Below are 21875 nucleotides of genomic sequence, written 5' to 3'. Positions count from 1 at the left end.
GCCCTGGAGGCAGGGGAAGTGGAAAGCGCGACTCTGGGGGTGCTGGGAGCAGCCCCTTGTCACCTTGATCCTTCCTCTTTGTCTAGTAAACTGAGATGCCATGAGAGATGCCATGGCCACGGAAGCTTCCAGGTGCCACCTGCCTAATCCCCTGGCATGGGTGCAATGGGGAGGGAGAAGGGTGAGAGAGTTGGAGGAGTTGGGTGGGAGCCCCCAGGCCCACCATGGAGAATGGATGTCACAGTGGCAGCTGGCCTGGTCTGCGTTCGCTGGCTGGGCGCAGTTGTTGGGCGCAAAGGCGAAGGATTAAGGGCAGACAGAAGGCTTGGAGGTGGGTGTGCAGGGGCCCTGGGGCTTCCCCTGGAGCTCAGAGCCCAGACCGATGGGATGGAGCTGGGGAAGCTTCACCCAGCCCTCGCCCCTCCTGTGTGCTAGGCGCCCAAGGCCCAGGGAGGGCTCGCAGGTCACCTGGCATGACCTCATGGGGCTGAGGCCCAGACAGAGACCCAGCCCAGGCTTCTAGCTCCCCAGGGGCCAGCATCCTGACTCATGCACATGGGCTGCACACGCAGCACACACAGCTGCATGTCACACGCTTGCAGACTCTGCAAAGCCTCTGCGTGGAGTGTGCTCGCCAGCGCATGACCTGGGCACACCCACCCCCCAGGCCTGTGCACAGGTATCAGGACATCCGCCTGCAGATGTGCACATAGCCTCCACCTGCGCTTGGACTTACCCGTCTTCCTTACACCCAAGCACATGCCTACGAAAGGCCAGGGGCAGGGAGTGCGTGGTTTCCTCGCCCCCATAAGCTCCCCACCATAATGCTGGGCATGTTGCCATCTCTGCTTCCCTGATCCAGTTTCAGATTCACACGCAGCTGGGGGTCCAGCTGCCTCCAGAGGGGGGGACTTGGGATCTGCCTAATCCTGGGTCATTTCTCCATGCTATAGGCCTTTTATCTGAGGCAGGGCCTGTGCCTCTTCTATCCTATTGGGGCCCCTGAAAATAAGAGCTGTGTGCCCCTCTGATTGGAGCTCCCAGGGGTCAGTGCCTGTCCTATTGTCGGGAGCTTCCTGAAGGCAGCGGCCGTGCCACCAACCTCAAAGCCAGCTCTTGGCTCTGCACCATCCTAGTGGCATGGGGTGAGTGGACAAACAGCCTTGCTCCATGACTAAGTCAAAAGTCAAAAGTCAAACCTCCCGAGTGCCTGGAAGGGAGACCCAACCCACCCAGGACAAAGTGCCCAACCCTGTGACAAGGGCAGGAGGTATCCACCAATACTGCCTTGGCCACAGGTCCCTCTCGCGGTCCAGCCAGATGGAGCCCTGGAAAGCGGTGACACAGGGCCTGTCCAGAGGCTCACATCCCTTCCTTCCAGAAGTCCTCCTAGCGTCAGTCTCGAATATCTCACGCTGTGGTGTTGCCTCTCATTTGGCTTCATCGAGTTCTCACATGAGGTAACTCCTGACCTTTCGGTTTTCCAAGAAGGATTGTGCCTGTTAGAATAAAAAGAATGTGAGGACCAGAAGGGACTGCAGTGACCATTCCAGGCCCACGAGAAAACAGGCCAATAGAACCAAAGGGGCTGACCCAAGGCCCATAGGAATTACGGGCAAAGGCTAAGGCCCCTTTCTCCCAGCTCTTTGTCTAGATCCTCCTTGTTCTAGCAACCTTTCCTGGGTCTTCCTCCAACCCTGGCCCTGCCCTCAGGTCCCCCCTGAGGGTGCGTGTGGCCCTTGGCCTCTGCCCAGTGTCCATCTAGCCCCATGCAGCAGGCAGCAGTTGCCCCCAAGCTCAGCAGCTGCGTGAGGTCAGGGCTGGGGGAGAGCAGGCCACCAGGGCTGGAGCTGGGGGGAGGGCAGCGGGCAGTGGAGAACTTCTGTGCGAGCTGACCCTCCCCTGGCCCGGCCACACCCCCGAGAGGTGCTTCTGAGAAAGTGCAGGTGACCCTGCTGCCCCCGAGCAGGGGGTTCAGGTCAGGAAACAGTGGGTGGCTGGTGAGTGTTTCAGGATGACTGGTCCTGGCCCCCAGGGAGATGCAGGAGCAGGCAGCACCTGGGGCTGGACGGGAAACAGACCTTCCCTCCAGGAGCCTCTGGCCTCATGGAGAAAACATTGCCCTGACCTCAGGCCTCTCCAGGGTGAAGGGGAAACAAGGCCGCTGCCCTCAGCGAGCTCCGGTCTAGAGTGGGCCGCCTGTCCCACTTTCCTTTAATAACTCAGGAGCCATGCCTCCCAGTGTGGTTTGTTTAATGCCTGTCTCGCCCACTGGTTGGCATCTACCCGAGACCCCTCATCTGGCTTGTTCGTGGTTGCCCCGATGTCTGGCCCCCAGCAGATGCTGTAGAGGTGGGTGGAACTGTAGGTGCGGGATGGGTCAGAGGCCAGCTCCTAGGGAGAACCCCATTCCTTCCCTGCAGTCCAGTCAGTCACCAGGAGCTGCTGATTTTTCTCCTAAATGGAGTCTTGGCCCCACCCTGGGCCCCCGCCTCCCCTGGGCCAGCCCTTCCCATCTCTTTTCCTCATCGCTGCCAGAGTGATCTTTCTCAAACCCACATCCAAACAGTCGTTTCTGGACCTCAAACCTCCTACGGCTCCCCAGTGCCCCAGAAGAATGTCCCAACTCTATGTCCCCCCTCCTTCCACACGCAGTCTCCCAGGCCTTCCCTACTTCCTCCCAGCCTCAACATTCTCTCCAATACCCCAAGGCTTTCTCCCCCACCCCACCCCCCGCCGCCTGTCCGGGGAAGGATGCCTGCTCTCTGCTTCTGTAACCCTCTGTCTCCCCGAGCACTAGTCAGACTGCAAAGCCTCAGGTGCAGGGCCTGGCTGCTGCTCACCTTTAAATCTCCACTGCACACCAGGACACGCTGGAGAGGCAGGCACACAGCCGGTCTCTAAACAGCCCAGCCCTTCCCACGCTGTCTCCTATCCATCTGTCCAGACTCCTGCTCGCCCCCTCTGAGTTCTTTCCTGTCACCTGTCATGGCCAGGATGCTCTCGCTTGCTGATTGTTTACATGTTCCGCGTCCGCCTGGGCCACTAAAGTGTGAGTTCAAGATGGCGCAGACACTGTCTCTGCCTGGAGCTGCTCGGTGCGGAGGCTGCCAGAACAGTAGCAGAGCAGCTCCGGGTGCGGTGCCAGTCTGGGGCCTTTGCACACGCTACCTCCTTTCACCCTCCGAGCCCTCCTAAGGCAGCTCCTGCGTTTATTGACATCTTAGAAACCGGTCCGCTGAGACCTCAGGAACTTGTCCAGGGATGCAAGTTTAGCGGGTGGGGCTGAGATGGGAGCTCAGGTTTCCCTGCGTCGCTGTTGCTGTGCGGCCTCCAGAGCAAAGCAACGCCCCTGGGACAGGAAGGTGCTGGAGGCTCCTCCAGACCCTGTCACCACCATTTCGCCTGCTATTCCTAGACCCATTTCTCGTTTCCCTGCCTGGAAGCAGAGGGGGAATCGGAGATCAGAGAGGAGCAGTCAGCAGCTGCCATGCCAGATGGACAGCAGTGACCAAGCCAGAGAGCAGGAGCAAGGCCAGGCAACAGGAAGGACTTCCAGATCCCAGCTCCTTGTGGGCAATGACTGTGTCTTGTTCCTGTAACAATGAATGAAGGAATGAATGGAAAGAAGGAAGGAAGGAAGGAAGGAAGGAAGGAAGGAAGGAAGGAAGGAAGGAAGGAAGGAAGGAAGGAAGGAAGGAAGAAAGAGAAAGAAACTCTTTCCTGGGGAGCAAGAAAGGCTTTCCCTGTCCAGCCAGAGAGTGCCTGCTGGGGTGGCTGAAGGGTGGGGACATCTGGCTGGAGGGCAAGGGAATGGCAGTGATGAGTACACGGGGACTCCTTGGAGCTGAGCTGGGACAGAAGGGGTTACGTACACCCCTCACTGCAGTCAGCCTGCCTGCTCAGGCCTCTGACCGATGTATGCTTTGGCTCAGGGAGTCCACTGTTTGTCTGAGGCGTCTCCTGTTTGCCCTCCTTCCCAGAGCTATTGGCAGGCCCGTTGTCCCACACGCCGGACAGCCAGCTGTGCAGCTGTCTGGGGCTGTGTCTGGGGCAATGGGGCGTGAGAACATCTGGGGATGGGTGTGCAGAGAAGGACCGGCAGTAGGGCAGGGTCCCCTGGACCTGCTATGGTAGTACAAAGGGATGAAGGTCCAAGGGAGCTCTCATCGCCTGGGGACGTGGAGTCGTGCCCCTGACTGAGGGTCTCTGCTCTGCGCAGGAAAGTTAAGGTTCTTTCCCTTCAGCAGCGTGTGAAGGTAGAGGAAGTGTGCTAGCTCAGAGCTGGGTGCACAGAGTGTGTGTCTATGGCCCTTGCCTTGAGAGAGAATGACAATTAGGGATAGGGAGGCTGCTTTTAGACTGAACGTGTGTATGTGAAGCAGGCGAGGCGCCCACCTGTTCTCTCTCTTCTTCCTGCTGGGCTGTGATACACCAGCCACCAGAGCGGCTCCCCCGACCCCACCCCACCCCACCCCACCCCACCCCAGGCCTCTAGGACTCGGCAGACTAGGTCAGGGCGCCTTTTCTTTGTGCTTACAATACCCTATTCTTTCTTTTCAGCTCATATTCCAGATGTAATTGATGATTTAGTTAATGTCTGTGTCCCTGACTCTTCTCTAAGATCCCCGAGGGTCCCCTCTCTGCTGATTTAACACTGTGTTCCCAGCACCAAACTCAGTGTCTGGCTCATAGTGGAAGCTCAATATACGGAGGGAGATGGGGCTCTCAAGAGGTGTCCATGACAAGATATCATCACGTCCTTTTCCTGCTCACAGAAGTTCACGTTCATGGCTTCCTGAGCCCTCCCTCATCGGCTTTCTCACTGAAAGGCCTGCAGTCAACAGCCACATTGTTCCCCAAACTCACTTCCTGAAAGCTGTCTTTTAGCCCTAAAAGCCCTTTCCCTTGCCCATCCTCCACTTTGTTTGTCTTCAAAATCCCAGCAGGATCAGCTCAGGGTACCCCTCCCTTGACAAGCTCCCCCGGACTCTCCTAAAGGTCTAAAGTGGCTTCTTTATCTGGAGTGGGCCTCCCTCAGGAGGACGGGCGTCCCAGTGGCCGGAGTCACAGCCTCACCAACCTGCATATTCCCAGCATGCCTCGGGCACATTCAACAGCCCTTTGTTGCATGGAAGTCGAAAAAGAAATGGCCCACACCTGGCCCCTCCCGGGGCTATCAGCAGGCTCAAGGCCTCACGGTGCAGAAGCGGCGGAAGTCTGTGGGAGGAAGAGCAGGGACCTTACCAAGACCCTGAGTGGCTGATGTGGCAGAGACACACTAAGGTGATCCCCAATGAGCTACAACCTCATATGACCCGCTCCCCTTGAACACGGGCAGAACCTGTGACTTGCTCCTAGCCAATAGAATATGACAGACGTCAAGGGGCTTTACAGATGTAATTAAGATTCCAAATCAGTTTATTTTCAGATATCAAAAGGGAAATGAGCCCACTGGTGTGGCTCAGTTGGTTGGGCATTGTCCCGCAAAGCAAAAGGTCGCTGGTTTGATTCTGGGTCAGGGCACCTGCCTGGGTTGCAGGTTCTGTCCTGAGGTTGGGGCATGTACGGGAGGTAACAGATCAGTGTTTCTTTCTCACAGTGATATTTCTTCTCCCTTTCTTTCTCCCTCCCTTCCCCTATCTCTAAAAATAGATAAATAAAATCTTTAAAAAAGGGAGGTGGTTCTGTTGGGCCTTGCTTAATCAGGTGCAATCTCTTAAAAAGGTCACGGAGAGCCTTCCCGAGGTCACGAGATCCTCCTGCTGCCGAGAAGTAACCTGCCCTGCAGCAAGGAGTTAGGAGAGGGCCTTGCGGCCAGGAACTGTGGGCAGCCTCTAGGAGCGGAGAGCAGCCCCCACTGGCCTCCGGCAAGGAAATCAGGACCGCAGTCCTGCAGCGGCAGGAACTGAATACTGCCAACAGCTGTGTGAGTTTGGAAGAGGACCTCAAGCTCAAGAAGGAATATAGCTTAGCCAACACCTTGACCACAGCCTGGGAGGCCCTGAGTAGAAGGTCCAGTTAAGTTGGACCCAGACTCTGACCCATGGAAACTGTGATATTTAAAAAAACAAACAAATTGGGCAAGTAATCTGGGTGGGCTTGAGGCAATGAGCCTCAGGGAGCGATGCTGAGGGGAGGGTCATGGATGTGAGAGAACCCCGGAGAAGGGGAGGTTAAATTCAGGCCTTTGCAGGCCCACCTCCGCTGGGTTTACCTCGCCCCGCCCCCACCCGTCTCCACCTCTGGGTCTGGCCCAAATATACTGGGGATTTGGCCTGGGAATCCACATAAAATCCAAGTGGGCGACTTGTGGGGGGCATGGTTTTGGGGTCCTCGTCTCTGAGTGTCCTTGAATTTAGACCAACTCTGGCACAAGGCTAACTATATCACAAACATTGCCCCCCAATCCTAACACCAACTGTAAGGCCCCAAATTACCATAGAGGCAGGTGAAACACGGATCCTCCCCACTCCACACCCCCCTACAGAGCCCAGGCGCCTGCTTGTGACCCAGACAGCCCCAAAAGGACAGCTGCTGCCGCCCTTGGCTCTTCTGCTGTTGTTGGCTGCAGGGGAAGAGTTCACAGCTTCCAGGGAGGCTGGCAGCTGGGGATCCAGATGTGGGGGAGCCCAGAGCCTGGGGATAGTGTTACGCCCGAGAGGTCGGCCAGCTCTCCAAGGAGGGATGGGAATGTCAGGGGGTGTCTGAGATGGGAGAATCTGGGCGGGGCTACTTCCTACTCAACCCTCCCCCCCAGCTCTGTGCCAAGGACACTTCTTAGTTGTGGGTAACTTGGAATCCGCTAAAAGTGGGGCTTGGTGAGTGGACCCAGGTCCCCAGCCAACAGGGGTATGAACTGCCACCTGCTTTGAGACTTTCCTGCCCCCGAAGAGACCCTGATTCAGATGTCCCAAGACCTTGCCAGAGCCTCCAGTCAGAACAGCTGGTGAGAGGAGCCGGACCCTCTCCAAGCCCTTCCTTTTGTCCACAGTGAATACAGCAGGATTTGGTTTCTCCGCTGACACTCCCACCCCCAGCCCAGCCACTGGCCCAGGGCTCCCACCCACCCTGTCTCTGGCTGGGCCTCTCTGGGGTTCAGACAAAGAAGGCATCTCAGGTTCCCTTGTCGGGGAGGCTGCCCTTTGATCTGCCCCCTCCTCCTACCCTGGGGGTCCAGGGGTGCTCCAGGGAAAGCTCCATCCAGGGACAGGCACCCAAAGATAAGATCTGGGATGGGAGGGAGCCCAGGGCACAGGGGATTTTAAAGGGGTGCCGACAGTCCCCCGCCCCAGCTTGCCTAGGGTCCTTCCCAGAACGTCCCCTAGTGCCCTCCGTTCCCCATCTGCCTGGGAGACTCTTAAAGCCCCGAGATTATCAGGTTGTCTCCCTTCCCAGCAACTCTTTGGGGGAAAGATGCCCATTGCTCGGAGTGCTGCCTCTCAGGGTAGAATCCCAGACCAGAGGCTGCAGCAGAATCGCCCGGGGTTCAGAGGCCCAGCCTCCTCCCAGCAACCCTGCATCCATATCGGAACTGGGGAGGGGAGGCTGGGCATCTGCACGTTCATCAAGTTGCCAGGTTGACACTACAGGGCCATGCTCCCTTTTTCTCTTCCTTCTACTCCTCAGCTGCTGGGAACTATATTTGCAACATCAGTCACTCACATTTACCTTCTAGGCTATAGCCATAGACAAGTCTTCTGTGATTTGTCTAGAAGTCGATCCTTGTGAAAACAACAACAGACAAAGAGCATTTGGCCTCATAAATGTTGTTCACTGGCGAGCCCAGTGGTGCGCCGTGATACAGTGTGACTGTGACAGCCAATCCTTGTCATTTTATAAATAGGGGAATTGAAACCAATTCAATTTCCTGTCGAAGGTCACACAGCTGGTGAGTGCTCATATCGAAACAACGCTCTTAGTCCCTAGGAACCTGGCTTCCAAACCCTCAGTTACTCTGGAGGGAGGCAGACCTGAACAAAGGTAGTTGCAGTCTGGTTTGCAGTTAGAAATTGGGATGAAATGGAGCTAGTGGTGACCAAGTTTCTCAGCCTGCGCGGGTGAAAGTGTCATCAGTTAAAAACAGAGTATTAATGACAATCTGAAAAGATCTGTATTTATTTTTTTAAAAAGATTTTATTTATTTATTTTTAGAAGGGAGTGAGAAAGAGAGGGAGAGAAACATCAATGTGTGGCTGCCACTTGTGTGCCCCACACTGGGGACCTGGTCTGCAACCCAGGCATGTGCCCCAACTGAGAATCAAACTGCCAACCCTCTGGTTTTCAGGCCGGCACCCAATCCACTGAGCCACGCCAGCCAGGGCACGAAAAGGCCTGTATTTATTTTAAAAATTAATCAATAGCTAATTATGTTTCCAAACAAAGCATTAAGCCCAGATGGGTGAATTTTACCAAATATTTAAGGAAGAAATTATACTGATTCTCTATAATCTTTTCCAGAAGATAGAATACTTTCTAACTACCAGACAAAGACATTATAAAAAAGAAAACCACAGACCAAAATCTCTCATGAGCATAGATGCAAATATCCTCAACAAAAGATTAGCAAATTGAATCCAACAATGTAGAAAAAGAATTATATATTACAACCAGTGGGATTTATTTCAGTATGCAGAGCTTGTTCAATATTTGAAAATCAATTCATATAATCTATCACCTCCGTAGGCTAAAAAAGAAAATTACATGATCATATCAATAGGTACAGAAAAATCACTTAACAAAATTCAACACTCATATGATATTAAAAAAACTATCAGTAAATTAGGAATAGAGGGGAAATTCCTCAACTCGGTAACATACACCTACAAGAAACCTATAGCTAACATCATACTAAATGGTGAGAAACTCAATGCTTTCTCACCAAGATCAGGAACAAGGCAAGGATGCCCATCTCGTCACTGCTTTTCAACATTGCACTGGGGATTCTAGCTAATTCAGCAAAATGAGAGGAAAAAATAAAAGTTATGAGAAGGAAAATATCGAGCTGTCTTTGTTCACAGATGACATGATCATCTAAATAGAAAATCTGAGCCCTGGCTGGTGTGGCTCAGTGGACTGAGTGCCAGCATGCAGATCGAGGGATTTCTGGTTCAAGTCCCGGTCAGGGCACATGCCTGGGTTGTGCACCAGGTCCACAGTTGGGGGCATGAGAGAGGCAACCCATTACTGTTTCTCTCCCTCTTTTCCCCTCTCTCTAGAAATAAATCAATAAAATCATTAAAAGAAAGAAAATCTGAAAAAAAAAAACCCTACAAAAAACCCTCCTGAAGCTAATAAGTGATATATATAAGGTTAATGTACAAAAAGCAATCACTTTCCTATACCAGCAATGAACAAGTGGAATTTGAATCTAAAAAAACACTTTACCACTTACATTAGCATCTCCCCAAATGAAATACTTAGATATAAATCTAACAAAATATGTACAAGATCTATATGAGGAAAACCACAAAACTCTGATAAAAGAACTAAATAAATTGAGAGATATTCCATGTTCATGGATAAGAAGACTGAATTTTGTCAAGATCTCAATCACAACTTGATCTATAGATATAATGCAACTCTAATAAAAATGCGAACAAGTTATTTGGCGGATACTAGCAATCTGATTATAAAATGTAAATGGAGAGGCAAAAGACCCAGAATAACTGACTCAGTATAGAAGGAGAAAAACAGGTCTCCAAAACTCTAAGGCAACAAGCAGCTGGCAGCCTGTCCCAGGCTGATCCTCTGAACCTGTCCCCAAAGCCCCCTTTTCTCTGACTTCCCAGTGAGCTAAGACAGCCCAGCCCAGGCTCTCCTTTTGCTTCTTCTGTGCTAAACTCTTCTTTGTTTCACCATCCCCAGCTTTAATAAATCAATCCTCATAATAAAAAAGAAGAAGGAGGATGAGGAGAAGAGGAAAAAAATCAGAAGACTGATACTGCTCTTAAAGGCCTACTATAAAACTATGGTAATCAAAACAGTGTGGTGTTAGTGAAAGAATAGTCAAATAGATCAAGGAACAGAGTAGAGAGCCCAGAAACAGAGCAATGTAAATACCACCAACTGATCTTTGACAAAGGAGCAAAGATAATGTAATGGAGAAAAGTTAGTCTTTTCAACAAATGGTTCTGGAACAACTAAATCTCCATGTGCCAAAAAAAAAAAAAAAAAAAAGATTCTAGACAGACTTTACATCCTTCACAAAAAGAATGTATAGTAGAGGATAACATAGAAGAAAACCTAATTGGCCTTGGTTATGGTGATAACTTTTTTTTGGCAGTTTTGCATTTCTTTTCATGAATTTAGAATAAAATGAGAGGACATAAGGAAGGTTACATGAAGTCCATTGGTGGTAGATTAGGGAGGCAGAGGAAAGCAAAGTGCAGTCATCTCTAAGATTGGATAACAATGGAGAGATACATACTTCTTTTACCTTGGTGGGTACGGGATAGCTCACATTTAATATTTACCAGGTAACAATGAGGAGTTCCATGATTTTATGGTTTGGTACCAGGGATTGTGCCTGTGAGGGATCTGGACACAAAAATTACTTTGACATTTCAAAGGAATGCTATCTTAGATGCAGAAGAACAATGGACAGGCCTCGCTTATGGCAAAGACTGACCTTTGCAGTAGGAGACACACGCCTGGGATGTGACTCCCGACGTGGCCTGCCCGGTTAGCAATTTCCGATCAGGCCGTCCTGTGAGGTTAACTTCGATCGCTTAGCCTGTCAGGCCGGCCATGCAGCCTCCCGAGCCCGTCGGGTCTATTATGTTGCCCCTTTTACATTCTCAGGTTGACCCTACATGTAGTGAGGGGGAGATCTGTGAGAGCTTGAAAAAGGGTTCACACATTCCTCATATTTAAGAAACACTGTTACAGTATCTTAGGTTGCCTACCTTCTTTTTCAGTTAGTAAGGAATGTGGGAGTCACGATTAGTTCAACATCTTCATCCCACCACTTACTAGCTATGTGATCTTGTCCACATTATTTATCTACACAGTAGCTGCCCTATAGTTTCCTGAGAGGACTAAATGCAAAAATGCTTAGCAGCCTGCCTGGCATACAGGGTCCTCAGTGAATGAATCTATGTTTTGCTCATTATGGCGTTGACATTTTAGATATATTACCAAAGGCACAATCAAAGAAAGAAATGATTGATAAACTGGACTTCATCAAAAATTTAAATCTTCTGCTCTGTGAAAGAAAATGTAAAGGGAATGAGAGGACAAGCCACTGACTGAGAGAAAATATTTGCAAAAATGCATATCTGATAAGACACTGTTGTCCAACATATACAAAGAACTCTTAAAACTTAACAGTAAGAAAATGAACAACTTGATTAAAAAATGGGCAAAAGACCTTAACAGACACCTCACCAAAGCAGATATACAAATGGCAAGTAAGCATATGAAAAGATCTTAAGCACCATACGTCCTCATGGAGTTACAAATTAAAACAACAATGAGCTAGCACTACCTAATAGGATGGCCAAAATCTAAAACACTGATACACCGAATGCTGGGGAGCAGGTGGAACAAAAGGAATTCTCCTACATTGCTGGCGCAATTGCAAAATGGTACAGCTACGTTGGAAGACACTTTGACAGTTTCTTACTAAACTAACATACTCTTTTTATTAAATAGTTTATTTTTTATTGCATTTTTTCCCTAAACTAACATACTCTTAACATAAGATCCAGCAGTTGTGTTTCTTGGTATTCACTCAAATAAATTGAAAACTTATATCCACTCAAAAACCTGCACATGGGTATTTATAGCAGCTATCTGCATACGGGTAATTGCCAAAAACTTAGAAGCAACCACGATGCCCATCAGTAGGTGGATGGATAAATAAACTGTAGTATATCTGGACAATGGAATAGTATTCAACACTAAAAAGAAATGAGCTATCAAATCAAGACTTTATGGAGGAATCTTAAATATGCATTACTAGGTGAAAGAAGTCAATCTGAAAAGGCTCCGTAGTGTATAACTCCAACTATGTGATATTCTGGAAAAAGCAAAATTATGGAGACTGTAAAATGATCAGTGGTTGCCAGGAGAGGGGAGTGTGAGGGGTGAATAGCCGGGGCACAAGGATTTTTAGGAAAGTGAAATTGTTCTGTAAGATACCACAATGGTGGGTACATATCACTATACATTTGCCCCAATCCATAGACTGCACAACATAAAAAAATGAACTCAAATGTAAATATGGGCTTTAGATGATAATTATGCGTCAATGTAGGTTCATCAGTTGTAACAAATGCACCGCTGCAGTGCAAGACACAGGTAGTGGGGGAGGGTTGTGTTGGGGGGACAGAGGCAGCGGTCTATGGAGACTCTGGGTGCTTTCCACTCAATTTTGCAGGGAACCTAAAACTGCTCCGCAAAATCCAGTTTATTAATTTACAAAGAAGAAAGAACAAAGCACTGAGGAAGGAACTTTTGTTACTGCTTTGTTTTTGGAGGAGTGGTGAAGATAAAGAATGAATTCTTCTTGTATTTTGAGCATGTTGAGTTTCAGATGTTGGTAGCACATGCGAAAGGTAGTTTCTAAAGGGCAACCAGAAAATGGGGTTTGGAGAGAGGCGGGGCTGCGGTAACAGACTCGGGCCATTTAGAGTGGCACAGGGGCCACCCTGCAGCGGGTCATGTGACGCAGGAGGACAGCAGGGCCTGGAGAGAATAAAGGGCCCAGAAGGAGAGCCAGCGCCCTGGCCCTGCTGCAGTGAGCCGACCTGGCGCCGGTGGGGCGGTGGTTCAGAGTCGGGCAGCGCCGGAAGGACAGGGTTTCTGCTTCCGGGAAAGTGTGTTTCTGTTTCCGTTTAGTGTGTCCCTCGGAACGGAGGCTCAGGGAGGCTGGGAGGGGGCGGCCTGGGAATGTAGATTGGACCCCTCGAGGAAGGAGGCCTGCGTGGGGCCGGAGGAGAGCGGGGACTGCTGCTTGCGGGTGGGAGGGAGGAGGGTGAACCTCCTCTTCCCTCAGTCTGGAGGTTGCCAGGGAAGGCGAGAGGACAGAGGGTTGAGAGGGGGGCGGGTTTCAGAGAAGGTGTTTATAGGATGAGAGAAGTGGGAGGCTGTTTATGGACTGAGGGGGCAGGGTCCTCAGGGGGAACCCAGAGCGCAGGTGGAAGACGAGGGACTTTTTCATGAATTGTTTCCATTTATTGTAGAAAAAGTATCACACCAATAAAAACATTTTGGGGGGAAACACCCATAATTCCACCTCTCACCTTGTGCAACAATTTCGTTTTCCTCTAAAGTCAAGGAGTTTTTCCTGGCAGAGAGAAAAAGGGATTCCAAGGGGATCCTGTCCCAAGACCTTGTCCTTCCCACGGATGAGAAGAAGGGCTGAGGGTGAGGACCCGCCACGGCCTCAAGGAGATTTAATATCAAGTCTATCGGACTTGAGTAAAAACATTGAGCCCCCTGGCTCCGCCACCAGCTCCCGCCGGTCCCCACCGCACCCCTTGCTGTCTCCCCTGGGCCACCCCTTTGCAGGGCGCCACCCTGCGCTCCAGCGTGGTGCGGGTGGGAAGGGCCACAGCGCTAGTGGGGGGTTGGGTGGTAATTGAATCCAGGGGCCTTGAGACAGAGGCCAATGTCTTTTCCCCCTGCCCAATTAGAGGGATTTTTTTTTTTTTTAACCCAGGAAACAAATCCATATGGTCTGCAATTGTTTCTCAGGCTCTTTACCCTCCTAAATCGTAAATGTCGTGGGCTTTTTAGCACGGGAGGATTGGGAAGGGGGAGGGCCCACAGGCTTAGGTTTCTCTGCTGGAGCCCAGTCCAGGATCGGGGGGCCTCCAGGGGTCCTGCCCCGCCAACCGGCCCGTTCAGCCATCTCCACTCCCTCTGCAAGCCCTGGCAGGCGGCCTCCGCCCCCGCCCCCGCCCCCACCCCCGCAAGTCTCCCCTTCCACCCCAGGCCCTTCCCCTGGCTCTTCCTCCAGCCCAGCTTCCTTCCCTTCGTTCCCTGCCCAGGCATGTCGCCTTCCCTTTGCCTCCCGCCAGATCCCTTGCACTGGCCACCCCTGCCCTTTGTCTCTCTGCTGCCCTCCAAGTATGACCGCCAGGTTGGGAGCTGACCAGAAAAAAGAATCATGCCTTTCCTGTCAGTCTGGGGGCTTCTTAAGGCTGCTCTAAGCAACTTTTGTCTGCTTTAAATAGCAGAAGACACTGAGGTTAGACCTAAGGTAGGCCAAAGGGGGAGTGTAGAGCTTTACTATTTATGCAGACGGTTCAGAATTCGAAAAAGCTTGGGACCTGGGCATCAGGCCCCTGAGCTGCTGACCACGTGCCCCACTGGCTGCTTCCCCTCCCTGCCCCCTGGTCCTCTCCAGTGGAGCTGGGCAACCAAGAAAGGTGGCGAGGTAGAGGTTTGTTGCAAAACTGGGAGAGAAGCTCTCCTGGTCAGGAGCAAGTGACCCTGCTCAGGGCCTTCTAAGCTAGGAGGTCACTTTGGGGGAGACCTGGGAGTTTATGGGTGTCGAGCAAGGAGCCCACTTTCTGCTCCAGAAGCCTCCAGAATTTGCTGAGCTTTGGGGATTTGTTGGCAGATAATATCTTGCCCTTGAGATGCCCCGTCTCCAGGGGACGTGAGAAGAGTCCAGTGTATTTGGAGGCCCGATGTCACAAATGGGTTCCCATGTCAGCTGTGCATCCATGGTGCAGCCTTGGGAGAGTCACGTGCCTCTCCGAGCCTCCTGTTCCTCACCTGTGCGGCAGGGCACCGACACTGTCAGGTGCTCCTCAAGCACAGCACTGGGTGCGGTGGATTTATTAGCAAGAGCCAGTCCCTTAATCTCAAGGAGCTTACAGTTCAGGTGAAATGAAGAGGGGATGTCACTAGAAATCTAAAACGGGGTGGAGCAGGGAGGGTGTGTAGGGGGAGCAGCCCAGAAGGCAGGCAGGTGTCTGGTGTATTAGTCTCCAGCCCTGCGCCAGCTGCAGCCAAGCTCGGCCATCATCCCTGACCTGACTTCCCCTCACCCCTCAGCCTGCCTCCGGCTCCTGCCTGGGGGCCCCCAGCTACGCCTGTCTCACAATTGGTGTCTGTGGGTCGCTTCTCCTTCTCTCTATTGTCAGCCAAGAGTGGGGGATGGCGCGAGCTGCTGGTCTGGCTGGAGTCAGAGGGACAACTTGAACTGCTTTGCCAAACTGTGTCAAGCTGGATTAAGTCACGGGACTGGTCCCCCGTGAATATGCTTCCCTTTCTCCACTCTCCCACTCCTTCTGTCTGAATACAGTCAGGTTCCGGGTTCTCCTTGATTGGCAGCGCTCTGTCCCTGTTGGATGGTGCGAAGGCTCCGTGTGGCAGTGGGCCCGAGCAGGGGGCAGGGAGGCTCGCTCCATGGAAGAAAAACACAGTTGGCACTCCATGGGCTCTTGAGCACCTACTATGCACAAGGGCCTGGGGGGAGGGGTTCGGTGGGAAGAGAGAGAGCTGCAGAAATGAATCAGCTTATAGTTTAGTAAAAGACATAAAGCAAGGACTCAAAGATGTAATGGAGTTCTTTTTATGCAAAGTGCTGAGGAGATCCTGGAGGAAACATGAGGGGGAGATCTGGGAGGGCTTCTGGGAGGAGCTGGGAAAGGGATGTGGCCACAGGTGGGGTTGGGGAGAGGGCCCCGCCGGCAGCAGACGCAGCCGCAAAGGTCCCAGTGGGAGGCACAGGCTGTACTTGGGGAACACAAGACACCCAGCTGGCTGCAGGTGGGAGCCAGGCTGGAAGGGCAGGATGAGGCTCTTATGGTGGCCTCTGATGCCAGGATAGCATGCTAATGACTCAGATAACCTCTGTGACCTAAGGTTGTGCTAGGTCTACCCTTAAAGCTTTAAGTTGTATAGTGAATCTCCAAGGGGGCTGCTATTTCTTCCCGTTTTACATCTGAGAACAAAGGCTCAATGACCACATGTGACTACCTTGCCCAAGATCCCAGCAGGGAGGTGGCAAGGCCAGGGTTTGAACCCAGGACTGTGTGACTTTTAAGCTCACATCCTTTCCACTTACGTCCTTGGGTGATGGGGCCAAAATAACCAGCAGCAAAAGTGGGAAGTGTTCTTGCAGGTGGGCCTCGAAGCCTTCATTTCAGGGACCCAGGGAGGGTCCAGCAGAGCCCAGAATAGAGAGGGGGTGTGGTGTCTTGAACAAGCAGAGTCCTAGACTGAGGTCTCTGGCCCTGGGGAGTCCCCGTGGACAGGCAGAGTGGTGGGGCCTTGGGAATAGGCAGAAGGGGACCACGGTGGCCTTCTGCCCTCCCGACCAGGCCTGGCCCACGTGCTCTGCGCCTGGCTCCCAGTGGTGCCGGTCCCCTGCAGCCTGGGTCGGGGCTGGGAGCAGAGGGGAGGGGGTGCTGCTGGTGGCACTGAGGGTAAGATACGGGGCTCTGAACGGGGATCCTCATTCTTCTTCCCCTCGTGGATTCCAGCTGTCCCTGCCACTCTTTGCGGGAGGGAGTAGGGGACTCTAGAAGGGAAAATGAAACTTTGGAAATACTCAGATGAGGTCAGCTTATCTTCCACTTTCACCCCCATGTGTGAATTCCCGTCCCCGCCACAGGTTCCCTGCCTCCCCACACAAACCCTTTGTGTCCCCCCACCCCACCCTCAGCACAACCACCTGCACCCTCAGCACAGTGGCAGCGGACCCAGCCTGCCACAGGGGAAAAACAGGAGAGGAGGGTGCTGGGGAGCCGTATCTGCCTCCCAGGCCGGCTCTGCCACTTACTATCATGGGGCCTTGGGCAAATCCTTGGGTGTCTCTTCTCTAAAGTGGGTCCACTAATGCTTCTCTGGCAGCACTAGGGAGACAATCATGTGAAATTACAGTGGCGAAAGTGCTTTGTAAAGTTTCAAATGTCATTCTGTTATCATTACGCAGTGTCTCCAGCAGCCCAGTTCAAAGGTGCTGTGTTGCTTGTTCACCCACTTCAGCGGCTGTGGTCAGCCCTGGTCCCTTAAGGTCCCCTGGCCTCTCCAGGCCCTCTCCCCAACTTCGAGGCCAAACCAGAGCCCAGAGCCCAGGGAATCAGGCTAGACCCCGCTGAGAGCCCTACCTCAGTCTTATCCTCACTGCAGGCCTTAGGGACATGCCCTCCCAGGCCTGGACTGTGGCTACCCCTTTGTCCTCGACGGAGGGCTGCCTGGCATTTGGGCATCAAATCTGAGTTTGGGTCAGACTGAGAAAGCCTCTATGCCAGTCACCCAAGCAGACTTCTCTCTCGCCAAGAGAGGCATTGCCCCGCTCCCAGAAGGGAAGCCAAGGCCCTGCTCCTGGCACCCACGCTCCCTCCGCTGACCTTTGACCCGTCAGGCACCTGGTGGCAGGAGCAGGGTTGCCACGATCTGGCCTGGGCCGCAGCCTTCCCTCCCAGCCCTTACTCCGAGCCTGAGTCACTGTTCTGGGTTGGCCCTGCTCCGGGGCTTCTGGCAGCCTCCCTGGAGAGGCATGAGACAGGCTCCAGCCTGACAGGCATGTGGCACTCTCTGGGCACATGCCCAGTCCATGTGTTACCCCAGGAAGAGGCGGGGCTTTATGCCCAGAGCTGCCAAGGTGGATTCTGCAGGAGCCTATGTTGATGCTGGCAGTTCTGCAGTCCTGCCCTGGCCTGCAGCCATTCGCTGGAAGGGATGGAGTGAGGTTGCTCATTAAAGTCTCAAAGAGGTGGTGTCTTGACAGGAGATCTAGGTTGTGGTTCTTCCCGCAGAATCCAGCCCCACTTTTTTAGACAACTTATCTTTTCGTTTTAACTGAACTTTGAGCTCCTTGAGAACAAGGCACTGGCTCTTGCTAATTCATCCTGCACCATCGGCTCCTGAGATGGATGTGGGGGGGGCTGGAGAATGGGTGGGGGGTAGAGGGCAAGATGGCTGGGACAAGAAGAGAGGTAGGACCTGGAGGATGAAAGCTGAACCCCTTGAAGAAAGCTTGGAGCCTCACGGTTGTGGAATTTCACACGGAGTGGCCGGGCTGGTGGAACTATCCTGTGGAGTCCAAGTTGAGAGGGATGGCTTGAGCCATCCAGTGTGGACCCTCAAAACTCTCTGACCTTGGAGATCACATCCTTCCTCCTCTTTCCCCTAATGAAGTCCCTCCTCACCCCAGGGCATGCCCTGCCTGCTCCCCTCCCAGCAAAGCTTTGAGGAGGAACTTTTCATAGAGAGGGCCATCTCCACTGTCTCACCTGCCACCCCTCCTCCATCCACTGCCATCGGTCCCCGGCACCACCTACAGTCCAACCTAGGGGCTCATCCCAGCTTTCTCCCTCCCAGAACTCCCTGCAGCACCTGCATCTGGATCACCTGCTGCCTCCTCCTGGGAACTTGCTCCTTTCTCAGGCTTCCTTGGTGCTGCAAGACCCTGGCCCCACCCCCCACCTTGAACATCTCTGCCTCATTTTCCTTGGCCTAGGCCAAAGGGCTCTTTCTACTTCTGTCGCAGGGGGACCTCACCAAGTGGCTGGCAGATGGTTATAATCCATTCCCTGGAATTTCCTGTAGCCTTGGAATTTTCCTGAGTTCCTGACGTGTATAACCATACCCCTTGCCTTGCTCTCTGAACGTCCCACAGACTTTGCCAGCTCAACAGGGAGTTCTTGACCCTCCACAAGTGCATGCCCCTCGTCCAGGGCTCTGTCTCCCTTCAGCTGCCAAAGCTGGAGACAGGGCGCCATGGAGACCCCCCTCTGCCTTGCTTTTTCCCATCTGATCCAGTGCCAAGGCTAGTTCATTCTCCATTCTTAATGTTTCCTGAATTGCTTCCCCCTTTTCCTCCCCACTGCTGGTTTCTGTGGCTGAAGCGCCAACCTCCCAGCTGGTCTAGTAAGGAAGGCCTCTAGCTCCTTCCTCCCTCCAGACCACGGCCGCTCAGACAGCCTCCTGGCCGCCCCCTCCCCTGTCCAGTTCCTCAGCCTGGCATTCCGGTCCTTGCTAGACCTGGCCTGATTTTCAGTTAGTTCTCATTATTATTTATGCCAAAGTTAACCGAGCCTCACTTCTCATTCTTTTGTCTTCGCTCCAGCTGTTTGCTGGAAATGTTATCCCCACGTATTTTCCATCCCCATAGTCCAAATCCTGTGCATTCTTCAAAGCTTCAAAATTCCTGTCAGGGCCGCCCCCTCCGGGGCTTCCCCCGGGGTCCCTGCAGCCAGGAGGACTTCTTCCCTCCGCAGATCCCCAGTGCCTCCTGGACGCTCTTGTGCTGCTGTGTCTGTGCTCTTTCATGGCGATCCTTACTAGAAAGACACACTTGGGGCTGGGGATGGAGTGTCGCCCGGATTCCTGGTGAGGAGGAAAGAGCCCCTTTTCAAACTGTACCTCAGTGTCCCCCACTCTCAGTCCCAGATGCTTTAGACAGGGCAATGCCTGCCTGAGAAATCGGCCCGGGCAAGGACCTCCACCTTAGCCAATCAGTGATCACCATTCCTGGGAATGGGCCAATCGGAGCCAAGGACACCCGAAGACTTGCTCTGAAATTCAGGGAGTTGAGGCTCTTTTTCCCGAGAGATTGAACCTGAAGCTTTGCAGCCATCTTACCACCCCAAGGGAATTGTCTTTGGGAGGAAATGGGGACAAGAGACGGAGAGGGAGAAACTGGGTCTTGGGATGTTGTCAGAGCCTCTGAATCAAGCTGGGCTTAGAGCCACCTATACCCGCTGGACCTTTCACTTCTGATGGAGAGTAAATTCTCTTGAACCACCCTGGGTTGGGTTTTCTCCTTGCATCACGAAGAATCTGAACTGATACAAAGGGTGAGAAGAGGGGACCTCCCAGGTGGCTGACTTCTGAATTCTGGAATCATCTTCCAGGAAGTCATGGGGTGGCTTCCCTCGGTCCCAAGGTTGAGGGATGGGAGCCTGGATGCTCTGTGCCCCTGGCCCGCATATCCGAGGTGGCCCGGTGGCATCCCAAGGTCCGTAGGAGTAGATGAGAACCATCTGGACCTCTGGTTGAAGACTTAGGCCCTGGGGCAGGGCTGGGTCCCTGGAAAGTGGACCCTGAGCCCCAGGCCCAGGTCAGAGAGTGTTCAGGGCTTCTCAGGGGAGCATCAGGCCCTCACTGCATGACGCAAAAGGACCCCCAGGTTCTATGCGTCGTCAGAATAAGGGGTGGGGATGGGAACATTCCCAGACTTTTCCAAAGGGAGCAGTCATCACGGGGAGGAGACCCAGCCTCACCTTTCCCAGGAGCCCTTTGGGAAGGTAGCTGCAAACAGCTGGAGCAGGGATTACCGGGAAAGGAGCACAGGGATTGGGAAGCGCCCGGATGCTGTGGGAAGAGGGCAAGATGGAGTGCCCTGGGAGGGGTGCTGGGTGAGAATCGGAATGTTCCTGAGTGTTCTTTCATGACGGAGCCTTAGGGAAATGTTCCTGGCCACTCCTCTGACAGCTGGGGCAGTGGAATAGGTCGAATTGAGGTGTGGAACTGAGGAGTCCTAACTTTCTGTTGAATCTTGGAAGAATCACCCTTCATGTAGGGATGAAAGGGCCACCCTGGTCTTGCCTTGGGAAGAAAACTGGGTGCCCACCTGAATGAACGTGTGGCATCACAGACCCCCAAGGATTTGTGCTGAGAACTGGGGATCTTTGGTGGGGCTGGAGAGTCATCTGGAATCCACGGCCAGGGCCCAGGGAAAGCAGATGGCTGAAGAGGAGCCTGGTGTAGCTGGGAGGGGAGGGTGTCAACACAAGAGCAAAGGTGTTGGGAGGAGTCAGAGATGAGGGGGCATGAGACTGATAGAGCCCTCCTTGCCTCAGCTCTTCTGCACCCAGATTCCTCGTGCTCAGTCTTGTCCCCTGGCCTTCTGCACACCAGATGCCACAAAGCTAGGGAGGAATCTGCTTTGCATTATCAGAGGAGCTGCGTCCCCCAGGCATATGGTCAGCAGACCACTCAGCCAAGAGCATCATGGGGAATGTCTCCTGACCCCAGCTCTGGCCCAGCCCCTCGTTCGCCCAGCCCCTCGTTCCCCTGCAGCATGAGGCTACAAGCTCAGTGGCCCCCCCACACACACCCCTCCGCCTGCATGGAGAGGCTTTTCACATTGTTCCAAGCCTCATCTCGGCTTCATTTCGCTGGATGAAAGGAGGGAGGCACTAGGGAAAGAGAAGGGGCTCTGATGGGCCAGCGAAGATAAAGGGTCTTGCCCTCTAGCCTAGAGAATGATAGAGAAAAAGAGCAAAAGAGCCATTCTGCCAGCCTGAGCGAAGAGGAGAGAGGCCTTAGGGATGGGGGACAGGGGTAGAGGGGGTGGGGGAGGGGGAAGGGAATACAGGTCTCAGGTCCAAGGAGACGGAAAGAAGCAAGAGAGCCTCTCCCTGTCCTCTGAGCCCACTGGGGGCTCAGAATGAGTCCCTGCTCTGGGACGTGTGAAGCTCTGGAGCGGCCCGATGTGATAGCCGCCGCCACATGTGGCCCCTGAGCTCTTGCCATGGGGCTAGTCCAAACTGAGATGTGCTGTAAGAATAAAATATACTCTGAATTTTGAAGACTCAGTAGGACAAAAATAACATACTTCATTAATCTTAAAATATTAAGTAAGACTTCTTGAAGTAAAACTTTAGCTACCTTGGGCTAAATGAAATATATTAAGTTCATCTCATCTGCTTCTTTTTCATTTTGTAAAATGTGGCCACTAAAAACTTGAAAATCACATATGTCACTTGTATTCTGTTTCTATTGGACAGGGCTGCTTTGGAGCACTCCATTCATTTAGTCAACAAAGTTTTATTGGGTGCTAGCTCTATGCCAGTCAAGGTGCTTAGGATTAGAAAGTGAGCAAAACCAGACCCTGTCTCTGGTTTTCTGGAGTTTACAGTAATCAAATAATCACTCAGACGGGTGCCTAATTGCACAGGGAG

This window comes from Pteronotus mesoamericanus, unplaced genomic scaffold, assembly GCF_021234165.1.
Source record: "Pteronotus mesoamericanus isolate MK-2021 breed Mesoamerican mustached bat unplaced genomic scaffold, CSHL_Meso_final contig_84, whole genome shotgun sequence".
NCBI classification, from domain to species: domain Eukaryota; kingdom Metazoa; phylum Chordata; class Mammalia; order Chiroptera; family Mormoopidae; genus Pteronotus; species Pteronotus mesoamericanus.
Note: the sequence above shows the minus strand (reverse complement) of the source record.